The following is a 14,052-nucleotide window of genomic DNA, read 5'->3' on the forward strand; positions in this document are numbered from 1 at the left end:
ATGTATGTACCGAAATAAACTTAGCAGCGTCAATATTCAGACCGAAATAATATATGTATACCAGATATTATAATATATTTGTCAAGATAAACCATTTTTTTGTGTATGCCAATTTATAAAAACATCAACAAGTAACATAAGCTTACCATCTCTTTTAACTGCAAAATAAAAAAGTATATAAACCGTATTATATCAGGTTATAACCATGAGAGGATGAACAGATAAGTCACAACGAACCTCTTTCTACCATTGTCTGCCAAAAGTATATCAAACATTTCCGATTGGGGCAAGTTATTGATTTTGTTTGTTTTACGTTGTTTTATGTTGTTGTTTTTTTATCCTTTTTTTCTTTTATGCTATAATATCTTTAATTTTTACATGAGAGTTTAAAAAATAACTGAACAATTGTTCAAACTGGATAATTAAATACTAAAACTTAACCTTGATTATATTGTATTTCCTTTTTAATTGTTTAATCTTAATGCGAGTGTGTGTATTGTTCGGAGAATGTTTATGAGATTTTCATGTAAAAAAAGTATGTGATGACACAAAATGAATAGATAAGTTTATATATAAAATAAAGTACACACCATCTTTTATACAAACATCACACTTCAGACACCCCATTTCATCCACAGGTTTTGTATATCCTCCTGGGCATTTACTCGCACATAAACCACAAGCCATTCCACCTACGCAAGAAATAGTTACCTTGTTTCAAAAGCAAAATCTCTTCCAGCAAGGCAATAAAGAATTGCTACATTAATTGATGAACACTTCACAATAAAAATGAGAAGGAAAAGGGGAATGTGTCCGGGAGAAAACAATTCGATTTAAAACCACACAAAGAGTCCAAGAGCACCAATGAGTCTTCATCGCAGAGAGGAAAATCTAACATATTCAGTCACGATTTTAAATTGTTTGGTGTGTAAGTACATTCCTAATCGATACCACAACAGATTTCTGTCTCTGTCACAAATTAATTGACCAATTTTTATGAGTTTGTCAGGCTTATTTTTGTGTAACTGAAACACGAACAGTGTATACCCTTTCGACCCCTTCGATAACTTTCTCCGCTATAAGCTTGCACCATTATTTATGTGTTTTCTTTTCATCTTGGTTTGATAATTCGAAATCTATACACCTTATCGCTATTTAGTCCAAGCCGGGAAAATCAGTCATTTACACAACTTCCTGTTTGGGTCATGCCGCCGAAAAAAGAGGTCATCAGTAGTGAGCTGAGGAAGGAAAAGCTTTAGAAAGCGACCATTAAGAAACTTTGATATAGTATGATCCACTTTTTCGAAACTAAAATTGAAGTGAACAAATATTTTGTTTGCAGTATTTACGGTAGTTTAAACAGGTCTCAATTAAAAGTATCATGCATGGTGCATTGTTTAAACACGGTCCCAGATAGCTTCAACTTGATGAAAAAGTTGTGTAATTTTAGAACTTATCCGGAATGGAATAAATAGCGATTAGGTGTATTCACACATACGAGAATTCTCATCATTGGGTCAGCATGGTTGTTTCGTGATATTTGAAAGGACACTTAAAACATAACCAAGTTAAAAGGTGTAACACCACTAAGTCAGACCCGGCCAGAAATCACATACCAGAAAGTAATACATATTTAACGCAAAATAGTATCTTCGCATGAGTGTAACTTTCAAAGTCTGTAGGATATTTAGGTATTTTTGGCATCATATGAGAGCTGAAGGACTGGTGATCATTGTAGAACACATTAGGACTTTTAATTTTAAATATTAAAAAACCTGCACCAAATTTTAAAAAGAGGGTACATTTTGTCTGTTTGTCGGATCTGAAGTACCTGTTTTGGTATATCAGAACTTCCGGGAACTAGTTCTTTCTTATATGCTATTAAAGGTATGTTGATTTTTGCAGTAGAAGAGACCATTAAATGTTGCTTTGACATGCAATGATTACCACTTCATTTGAACTTAAAATGAAAGAGGTGAGTCTGGTTGAAATGGAGGAATTTAACATAGAAAGTAATGGGACCAAGTCCATGAATTAGTGGTGTACTTCCGAAATGCTCTTAGAAGTGTCATACTTCTAAACAATGTAAGGAAAAACTAGAATTAACCGACTAGTGAAAACAATAAAGTTCATTTAAGACTTGAATGCTTCTTTTTGTAATTCATTGTGCAGTAAAAGAGTACACCGGAGTAAATTGTGTATGAAGTGCACTGATCATGAACACACGAATATTATCAAGATTTTTGTTTTATTTACCTGTGCATTTTTGTATTGTGGAAACATGTGTTATTATTTATGTTACAATTCGTTCAATTCATTTTGAAATGAAGAATGACGCCAGATTGCTTTAACTTTAAGCAAATCAAAAAGATCATATAATAATGGAAAATACATCTAATGTGATTATTGATTGCAAATCACAATGAAATATTGATGAATACATATACTGATGGCGTTCCTCATATACATGTAGTAAAGGCACATTAACATATGCCGGGTTTAATTCAATTCTTCAAATGCCCCAACCGTCGCCATTTTAATTTACAAAGCTCAACTGTTAATGTATTGACAAATGGTCTCCCTTAAATTGATTAAGACATGGTGATTCTTCTATATTGATGATCAGCGTATGCTTCTTTTATTTGGAGGAGAGGGGAGGGTTCTGGTATCCTTTGGCTAATAGTCTGCATATTGGATATAATTCGAGAAGATATTAGTATTGAGGGTTTCTCTAAAATGTTTCTTTTTATATCTAAACTTAATATAGTGTATCTTACCATCTCGCTTCTCTATGCTGAAAAATATGAAAAAAAACACTGATACAAATGACGGTTGCAATAAATTACAAGACATGAATAAATTTAAGAATATTGAATCAACAAGAAATATCTAAATAGAGATGAAATATAGAACTTTAGTGAGCTAGCTTAATATTATCCGCGAAATAATTTATCCAATCAAACAACAGCTCAGTGACACTATGTTGCTTGAAATAAAAGGTATTTCCTAAAAGCGTTAAAAAAATGTATATGAGAAAACGGGGTATCGTTGCCAATGTGACCAAATTATGGAGATTTTTTTTTCTCAAATATATGTCACCTTACGGCCGTCAATAATGAGAAATACATATTCTGCTTACCAAGCTATTTAAGGCCTGACATAAAAATTGTAAAATTCGACCGAGAAAGCCATGTACATGTACATATATATAGGAAGATTTGGTATGAGTGCTAATAAGGTAACTCTCCATCAAGGTAATGATTTATAAAGGTAAACCATTATATAAACATGTAGGTCAAAGTAAGGTCTTCAATACGGAGCCTTAGCTCACAACGAACAGCAAGATATAAAGGGCCCAAAAATTACTAGACTAAGTGTCAAACCATTCAAATAGAAAAACCAACGATCTAATCTATATAAAAACAAGAAACAAGAAACAAGAAACGAGAAACACTTATGAACCACATACACAGACGACATATATACACTGAACATCTTATTCATATACATTTCAAAAATAGACTTAAGTTTTATATAAAATACACATGCAAACTAATTTAGTGTAAATAATAACGTCATATTCACGTGGTTTTTTTTAAATCTTTTTTCAAGACTTTGCGGTACTGGCTTTGCTAATTGTTGAAGGCCGTACGGTGACTTATCTTTGTTAATGTATGTGTCATTTTGGTCTTTTGTGAATACTTGTCTAATTTGCAATCATACCATATCTACTTTTTTTTATATTTGACGTTTTATCGATCCTTAAAAATCCCTATGAATCCTAGGCCTACATAAATATAAACAGTTCTTTAAAAAAAACAGATTTTGTTTTAGTAGAACAACAAGATATCGAGAAACACCGACAACTTTTGTTGATTATTGTTTTTACATAGCTACATTAGCAAATAGTTCATGCATAATCAGCACCACAATATATTGATCAGTATTTTCAAAGGGTTCGTCCCGGATACCACCTTCTGACCAATAAAAGCGTATCAGCAAGAACTCTAAACGTACAGAGAGCGCGGCACTCTCTCTTTTAATGTATCGGTATAGTAAGAGGTGTACATGAAACTCCCCATTATGACCAGACGTGGCTGCGTACTTATACATCCCGCAAAGTAAAACAGAAACTTTGGCAAGGGTTTTACTGCTGGTGGGAAAATAAAAGTGACCAAGAAAATTAGTAATCCCCAGTAACCCTTTGGGCCTGACAACTTTGACGTAGTCAGCATAAAGATAGAACATATGAAAGTTATTAACCTATGACAGGTTGGTGTTTGTAATCCGGATGAGTTCATGTGGTTTTCTCTCTATCGATTTATGACTTCCGAACAGCTATGCAAAGAGTCAGATTTTTTAATAATCCGGTACCTGAAGTTCAGTGGTTGTATTTGGTTCATGTCGGTCATTTGGTTTATCGTGTTATAAATTGTTTTGTTATTAATGAAACCGTTCATTTTTTTTCAACTGAATAGTTTCATATTTTTGTCGGGGCCTTTTATAGCCAGCCAATGCAAACGGTATGGTTCTTTTTCTTCTCATTATTGAAGGCCGTAAAGTTGCCTACAATTGCTTACATCCAATTTCTTTGAACTTCGGTGATTAGCTATCTCATTTACAACCCTATCACATCCCCTTATTTTTAATTTCAGCAAGTGCGAAATATATTCTACTTTAGTGCGGTGAAGCCGAACGAACTCCACCTTAAACGTAAAGTTTGTGTTATATTCGGTGGTCCGGAACGGTAAGCAAATCCGGTACCACCTGTAGCATCAGTCGTGCTACTCATGCGCAGTACACATTCCCGAATTATTCACGATTATAGAGTAAACTTATTTTTAGGGGTTTCTCAAAATATTGTGACTTTTTTGATAATTTATATGATACAACATATGAACCTCGTCCGAAACTATAAATTTATGTGTATGAGCTTTAGAAACTGGCTGAAAATCGAGACTTGTCGAGCTTTTCTCCATTTCCGTACCGAGTACAGTTTTTCACCTGCAATGTCATAATATAGGTCTAAGTGTTGTGAAACTAATTGTTTTAACCTGCAGCTTCCACCCGACATTTGTAACTAAAGTTGTTAAAAGCTATATCATTGTCTCTAATTTTTCAAATAAATTGGCAAATTGTAAACTCAGACCACGTAGAGAATCTGAAAATGAATTGTTACCCTTAAAGAAATATCCACATAACCGCTTGCTAAACATGAAAGCGAGGTAACATGAGAATTTATTATACAAGTTCAAATGAAGCAAAATTGTATGTCTGCAATTGTTGGCTGATTCGAGGATAAATAATAATTTTCTATATTATTAGATATTATAAATAAATTGTCTTACCTTGAATCCAGTGCACTTTTTCCAAGCACCTGTAAATTAGGATAAGTATAAGCACAGCAGCAAAACGTGTACGTGTGAATATATTACTTTTATATATAAGGTCTCAATATTTTTTTTTTTAAACTTATGGCTTTAGCTACATGTATTGTTTTCTCAAGACTTGTAGACATACGGCTAGTTAATAGTAAGATTTAAAAACTTAAACAATTGTCAATGAAAATGTGTTGCTTCTGTTTTTTTTCTTTTTTGTCATCAAGTTCTTTACGTTCCATTGAAAATTAAACGTAATAGACCGGCGAACCAAACAAGAGACAAAATTTGCCTAGATTAGGAATTTTCCTGTCGATTTCATTTTTTTTCCTTATTTTTGAAAGTCTTTCCAACCCATATACATTTCAGTGATTGAATTAAATTCCAAATAAAACAAAAATGGTATAAAAATTAAGCATAATTTAAATGAATTTCTACAACATATTTAGTCACGACTTAATCTTTAGAAGAAAACAAAAACCAGAGTGCATTGTTCTTTAAATTAAAGTTCCTACCTGAGACACTAAGACGACCAATGCTACAGAAAACAGGACACGTGACATCTTTTCCAGATAATGAAAAATTCAAGAGTGATGTGATGATTGTATTTCAATACTTTTATACTAGAACATTCAGTTTAAGCATATCGCAACATATAACCAGAGGAAACCGAAATTAGAATAACATATTTCCTGCAGCTTTTACTAAAATCGTTATTTGTCGCCTTACATGATTTATTCGTATGTAATTTATTCAAAATGCTTTAAAGCTATAAAAAAGATTATCAGTTTATTTCATTTCCTTTTTTTCATTCCAAAATAGAAATTTAAACAGTTGGCATAATTCTAGGCAATGTAATAGTTTCAAGGTTAACTAAAGGTGTCGTGTCAATGTACGTGTTTTCATTTTATTTTGTGATGGTTGCGATAGGGGGAGTGGAGGTTTTCATTAAAGGGATAATAAGAAAAAAACATAAAGAATAAAAGTATGGCATTCATTCTATTGTATCTAAATGAATATAGTGAATCATTTTCAAATTTCTTATTATCTCGACATCCAATCGATCGTTTCAAAGGCTACGGCATTATGTTTTATTTTGCATATACTCATTTGATATTATTTTCAGCTCCAACTGGCTGCCATATTCACATAAATATATTAAACAGATGAAGAACAATTTAGTGTTGATCAATAATCTGTCGAACTGTAAATATTTCGTATATGAGACAATATCTGAAAATTCTAATTTTTGGCATTAAGAAAAAATACAAACAAAAATCTTTATACCATTTTTAAAATAGCCATTGTTACCCCATTTAACAATTGTTTGAATTACAGACAATAGTTCCTTGTTTGGCAATGCGTGTTCTTCGATTTGTGCTATTAAAATACCGGGTCTTAATAAATTATTTTTGTTGCTGTTCATGTTCTGATTTTGTTTCATGGATGGATACCCCATATCCTTTTTTTTTAAATTTCTATTTCTTTAAAAGTCAAGGGTTTTTTTGGAGTCGAAGTCAGTTAAAAGTTATAAAAAATTATGTTCTCTATGACTGGTAGGTCAATATTTGCTAGCATGTTTATCCCAAGCTGTCACATGCCTAGGACAAAAATATGCATTACAACTTTTAATCAAATATATAACTAGTAAACATATATCCCTAGGTGATCAACATTTGTTGATTTTAGCATCATCTGCTGAAATTTCTTGTTTTACTTTTAGTGTAAATTGTAAAACCGAAAAGTTATAATAATGTAGAAAAAAACTTCGGAAGCGTATTTCAAAGCCGAAGATTTATTTGTATCCATGTATTTCCAAGGGGAAAAAATAATAATAATAATAATAATCGGGGGGTTCACTGTGGCTTTCCATATATTAGCGCAACACAACTGTTTTAATATTTCTTCCTATGTTTGCGTTATAACGTAAACCTTTGCAATATTACGCAACCGATTTTCATTTATATATTTTGGATTTTAGTATGACGTCCATTACGGCATTAGCACTGAACTAGTGTACACATGTTTGTTAGGGGGCCAGTAAAGCATGACTCCAGGTGCAAGATTTTCTCGCTGTTTTGAAGACCAATTGGTGGTCTTCGGCTATTGTCTGATCTGTGGTCAGGTTGTTGTCTTTTTGAAACATTTCCATTCTCAAGATTTATACATGCGATCGCCTTGCAGAATAAAATCGAAAATAGAAATGGGGAATATGTCAAAGATACAACAACACGAAAACCTGAAAAAATGATTTCAGAACTTTATTTTATCAATATTTTAATTATGTAGAATATAAATACTAAATATGAAAAGGAAGATGTAGTATGATTGGCAATGAAATAACCACAAGAGATCAAATGACACATAAATTATCAGCTACAAGTCGCTGCTCGGCCTTCAACAATGAACAAAGCCCATACCGCATAGTCCGTTATTAAAGATTCCGAAATCATTAATTAATTTTAAACATTTCATTTGGATAATAAAATTGATATCTTTAATAATAGAATGGACAGATGTGATCCTTCAGCCCCTAAATACACATAAATCTATACCTCATTCGAAAACTTATTAAGAGAGAACCTAAAGGTATATAGTAAATATGTTCTGCAACGCATATTAGAAGAGTAAAAAAGGACTTTCACGCGTATTTATATATTGAAGTCCTTCGTTGCTCCTCTAATATGCGTTGCGGAACATATTGACGTTATACCTTTCCTTATTATTCATTATTCATCACTTAACATAGAATAGTGAATAGTCACACTAAAAGCAAAAACGAAAAAGGTTTGATGTTTTGGAAAATTATACCGTTTTTTTTCTCTTTATCTGACTTAATTGTCAATTAAAGATTAAGGCAAATATCTAGAACAGGAGTCTAGGAATTAGAGGTACTCTTGTGCGCCTCACTCCTCAATCTGTCCATGAGCTTTTTTGTTTAAGAAAAATAGAATCCTGACTGGTTTCATGCTTCACTATGTTTATGGTCATTAAATCGTTAGTTAATTATAGTTTGAGTGGCTCTCTGTTTTATTCAATTGATTAAACATGTATTAGACAACTCAAGGTAACTAGACAACAAGTACCATTTTTTTTTAACTAAGAAGACTCTAACGATGCCAATATATAAATAAAGTTTACTTTTTTCATCGATGTTTTGCATCTTGTCATGTATCAAATGTTCAAAGTAGTTTTATAGGTATCGACTCTTTGATCCCGTCAATAAAAAAAACCTATTGTTTTATGATATCATAACGCTAGTGATGAAGATACCTTTATATAATCAGATTGAAATTGAAATATTGAGGGAAGTCAACCATTTAAATACACTTGTTGATACGCTTATTGCAGTTGAGATGTCAATATAATTATATAGGAAGATGTGGTATGAGTGCCAATGCGACAACTTTAAGCATTTTGATCACGTTAATGATACTCGTGTAGGGCTTATTTTTTATGTTTGTTATTAGTTCTCATTATAGTATCTCCAATTCTGCTTCTGTAATTGAATTTGAATATTGAAAATTGTCCATTTATTCCGAGTTGAAATAATTATAAATGAAAAACACGTCTACATTTTAGAGTGTATCGGTTATAATTAATTTTAAGTTATCTGAACGTAAATATTCTATATAAAGGCAATGTCATTTTATTTTGATCACAGTTAAGCACGAATATGTGCCATAAACCGGTTTGGTTTGGTACTCGCGTACAGCAATAGTATCGTTGATTTTAAGTGAAACAATCATTGAACTTGTTCCAGTATGAAGCTTTGCTTCTGCTTTGATAGGTGTTATTTGAACCGGAATAACATCTAATCCATTTTTTTGTATCCGATATTCTGCATTGTCTTCCATTGACATAATGGCGGGAATTATTAAGTAGAATCCACTTTTTTCGCATCGAAATTCACCACTTGTATTTAAAGACGATAAATCGTTGATTCCATATGATAGCTTCACATAAGAAAACAAGATTGATCCGCTTTTTGAAAGAGGTCCAGCTGCACACGCCGAAAAGCCAACTGAAAAAAAAATGTTTTAGCATTCAAGATCAAGTATAACTTTTTTACCAATATTGTTGTATTTTATTTCGTTTTATTTGAATTATCGTTTTTGTAGTATGTGTGTATGTTTTAAAAGCTCTTGATTATATAATCAATAAAAACGTCTCCACCGAATTTTCTAATAGCAATTTAAAAAAAAAAGATTATTTAGTAAATGCAACTTTATTTCTGTATTTTTCCTGAAATAATTTCCTTGAATTCAAACGTAAGCTCTGAATTTGGTATACTGTTTAATATGTGTAATAAAAAAAAAGAAATACACGCCACTTGCAGGTAATTGCTAGTGAACAGAAAAATATATTATCTTAATTCATACCGTATTCTGCTTGATCAGCAACTGCTTTTTGTAAATTTTGAGTTTTATTCAGTAATGCAACAAAATCCTGAGCTCGAGCTTCCTGCTTTGAATTGAAAGTAGTAATGCTATTGTCATATATATGAAGTTGTTGCATTATAGAATCCACGGACGAATTAAGTTTATTTAAATCCTGGAGTTCATTAATCGATTTCAGCTGTTTTAACATAGCAAGTTCATTTCGGAAGACAGAACTATCGTTTCGACATTTCGCTAAATCGGTTGACATCTGTCCCAATTGCCCTTGTAAAGAGACAACCATTTGTCTGAGTGCAGAATATTTGTGTTCAAAGTCATTTATTTTCTGAATTAGAAAGACAGTTTTATTTTCAATCACATTTTCCGTTTTGTTATCTAACATCAGATTTCGTATTTGTGTTTTAAATTCCGTGTGCATTTGTGTAACAGATTCTTCGAGATTCTGTCGAAACTTTTTTTCTTCTAAAATCATTTCCAAGACATGCATATAATGTTTTTCTGTTAAATCATTGGTAGGATTCTGAGTGTTTTCTTCAAGCAAGAATGAACTACAAAATCCCAAATAAAGTAACACATAGAAAATACCTATTATTTCCATGTTTTTGGAAAGAGGTTGACAAAAAATAGATTTAAATTTTAACTTACTTGGACGAAAAGGTTCAGTCTTATATACCAGGAGGCTAACAACCAAATTCCAGAAACCCAATCAAAAGCTTGAAAGACCAATGTGCTGTTAGGCCTAACGTGAAATTGTGACCCATCGACATTACGGTTGTGAAATCCTACTTACAGTAACAGTTTGATCTAGGTGAAGTAAATATTTTTAAAAGTAAATGGTTGTAAATTACCAACTGAAGCTATGTAACAATAGTGTCAAATACGGGTTTAGTAATATTTAATTAAACAGGTTGCGTATATCAAATGCATCTGACAAAAAACCAGCGCTAAGTCCAATTAATTGCTACTACAAATTCGAAAGAAGATAAAAAGATAAAAATGCAATATAATATATGCATCGTGAAAATAGAAATGACAAGTTATAGTGTTCGTTTGTCTTATGTTGTCTCTGCATTATTTTTTGTAGATTGATTAATGATATTATAGATTTTATAAACGAATAAACGAATAAAGTACTAATGTCCTACGCGTTGTACATATTTATTATTAGGGCAATAACTGTTTAACCAAAAACATTGTCGATGTTTGGAATTTTATTATAAATGCCGTAGAGAATTATAGGATTGATGCTTATAATTGCAAATTCCACATAATAATATTTCAAAGGGACATAACCGTTTTTTCAATAAATAAAATGTCTGATTTACGAATCAGCGTGAATCAGATGTGGATACTTAAAAATTCCAAAGATCTTTTAGAGTACATACAATCTAACTCTTTTTCATCTTGTTACAGTATTAAAACATTTGACTTTTCTACTCTTTACACAAGTATTCCACATTCCAAACTAAAAGACAAATTAAAAGAGTTGGTATTACCTTGCTTCATAAAAAAGAATGGCCAACGTAGATACAAGTATCTTGTCTTAGGGAGGGATAAATCATACTTTGTAAAGAACCATTCTGATTCAAACAAAAAATTCTCTGAAACCGATATTATCAAGATGCTTGATTTCTTGATTGACAACATATTTGTTACGTTCGGAGGACGTGTTTTTCAACAGACTGTCGGCATCCCAATGGGAACAAATTGTGCCCCTCTACTTGTTGACTTGTTTCTTTATTATTATGAGGCTGACTTCATGCAGGAACTTCTTAGGAAGAAAGATAAGAAGTTAGCAATATCCTTTAACTCTACTTTCCGCTATATAGATGACGTTCTTTCACTAAACAATTCAAAATTTGGTGACTATGTGGATCGCATCTACCCCATCGAATTGGAGATAAAGGATACTACAGATACAGTGAAGTCGGCTTCATATCTTGACTTACATCTAGAAATTGACAATGAGGGTCGGTTGAAGACAAAACTTTACGACAAAAGAGATGATTACAGCTTTCCAATTGTGAACTTTCCATTTCTAAGTAGCAACATTCCAGCAGCACCTGCATACGGGGTATATATCTCCCAATTGATACGATATTCCCGTGCTTGCATTTCCTATCATGATTTTCTTGATAGAGGGTTACTGCTCACAAGGAAGCTATTAAACCAAGAGTTCCAAATGGTGAAGTTGAAATCATCTCTTCGTAAATTTTACGGACGCCATCACGAGTTGGTTGACCGTTATGGAATAACCGTTTCACAAATGATATCGGATATGTTCCTTGCGTCGTAACTACAATCCCCTTCCCTTTCATGAATTTGACCTACCGAATTAGACTATTTACCGGATTTGTAATCACATAAGCAACACGACGGGTGCCGCATGTGGAGCAGGATCTGCTTACCCTTCCGGAGCACCTGAGATCACCCCTAGTTTTTGGTGGGGTTCGTGTTGTTTATTCTTTAGTTTTCTATGTTGTGTCATGTGTACTATTGTTTTTCTGTTTGTCTTTTTCAATTTTAAGCCATGGCGTTGTCAGTTTGTTTTAAATTTACGAGTTTGACTGTCCCTTTGGTGTCTTTCGTCCCTCTTTTTTTGAAAAGGTTTTGACAAATACGGCATTGTTTTTATGATACAATAGTAGTAAGAGATACGCAACAATACAACAGCAATAATAAAAAAAAAGACAAAACAAGAACAAAAACGGCTCAACTGAAATATACGGATATGTTGTTACAGTATAATTTGGTATAAAAATAAGAAGATTTGGTATATGTACTTGCAGTTATAGGTAACCGAATTGCCTTCAACAATGAGAAAACCCCAGGCTGTATAGTTTGTTCTAAAACGCCCCGACGTGAAAAAATATAAAACAATTCAATAGAGAAATGTTATAGAAAAATGGCCTGGTTATAACAAAACAATTTATGTACACTAAAATGAAGGTATTTTGGGATTAAAAACTAAGCAAAATGATAGAATTCTTAAATACTTAAAGAAAAGATAGCTTTCAGACAATGCTTTGAGAATATCAAAAGAAACGATAGGGTCACCGTACGTGTTTCCCAGCTCAAATACAAAATAGGAAAATTCCATGTAGATTCCTTCAGAAAATGCACTGTTTTAGAGTTACTTCCCCTTAAATTGCCATTTTTTTTTTTTTTTTAAACAACCAAAATTAATGAATATTTGCAAAAATATTAATATTTATAAGTTATATTCGTATAAATTGGTTCTTTCAGGTCTAGTTTGGTAGTTCGGGAACAATTTAAATACTGAGATACTACAATACCTGTCTATAATTGCTAGCAATATAATGTCCTCTAGTTCTCATTTGGTTATTGTTGTAGTTACTTTGCTGTCTCCATGATGTGTTTTAGACGCATGTTGATAAAAATTGTCAAAATCATTTTTAGATTTTACGTTGTTTATGGTTCCTTAGAAGATAACGAAAAGTATTAATGCAAAAGAGACTATTTGAACTTATCTTATATCAACAGTTTGTATACATTATACCTTGATTCCTTTCAATTCGATTTTCGTCATGGTTCAACTTCAAACTAGAACAGAATACGCGTACATTGTTAACATATGCTTCAGGTTGATCATCTTTGAATCTCGTTATTAATATGCACGACAAATTTGCAACTGGCCATTCAGGGAGCAATCAATTTATCAGATTCCTTTTGTGATGCATTAGTTGATTATTATCTCAAACAGTTTCTCAATTTTCCTAATAATTAATTTTATATTTTCTATAAGAGAAGACTTCAGTAAGAGGACATTTCATAATTTGCATTTACATGAATAGGTTTTAAAACGTCTATAATAAGGATACTACATACATGACAGTTATATATACGTTGAAATATTTTTTGAAAATTTATTCAATTTTATCGTACATAAAAATTTATAATGGCAACTAGAAGTTCAGCTGAATACTACATAAAACTAAAAAAATGGTAACTTGAGATCGAACTTTCAATTGTGACATAACAGTGCTTTAATTGAAATATCGATGGTTTAAGAGCGGGACACCTGAGACCAACCCCAGTGTTTAGTAGGGTTCAAGTTGTTCAGTCTTTGATTTTCTATGCTATTTTGCGTAATATCGTTTGTTTATCTTTTTTCTTATTAAGGCCATGTCGTTGTCAGTTGATTTCGACGTATGAGTTTAATTGTCCGACCCTTTGGTATTCTTCGCCTGTTTTAAAGGAAAATGAAATAAAATACTGTTTAGATAAGCTAAACAAACAAGTGAATATTCGAT

At 32.1% G+C, this 14,052-nt stretch overlaps 1 long non-coding RNA gene across 1 annotated transcript; it reads right to left on the reverse strand.

Moving 5' to 3' along the window:
* Window positions 1-590: 590 nt before the first annotated feature.
* Window positions 591-5,986, reverse strand: LOC134681440 (uncharacterized). The gene is made up of 4 exons (XR_010100633.1): window positions 5,894-5,986; window positions 5,349-5,377; window positions 2,778-2,794; window positions 591-692 (listed from the first exon to the last, which is right to left on the reverse strand). It is a non-coding gene; the product is annotated as an uncharacterized LOC134681440 (long non-coding RNA).
* Window positions 5,987-14,052: the final 8,066 nt, after the last annotated feature.

Source organism: Mytilus trossulus, chromosome 8 (genome assembly GCF_036588685.1).
Source record: "Mytilus trossulus isolate FHL-02 chromosome 8, PNRI_Mtr1.1.1.hap1, whole genome shotgun sequence".
NCBI lineage: Eukaryota > Metazoa > Mollusca > Bivalvia > Mytilida > Mytilidae > Mytilus > Mytilus trossulus.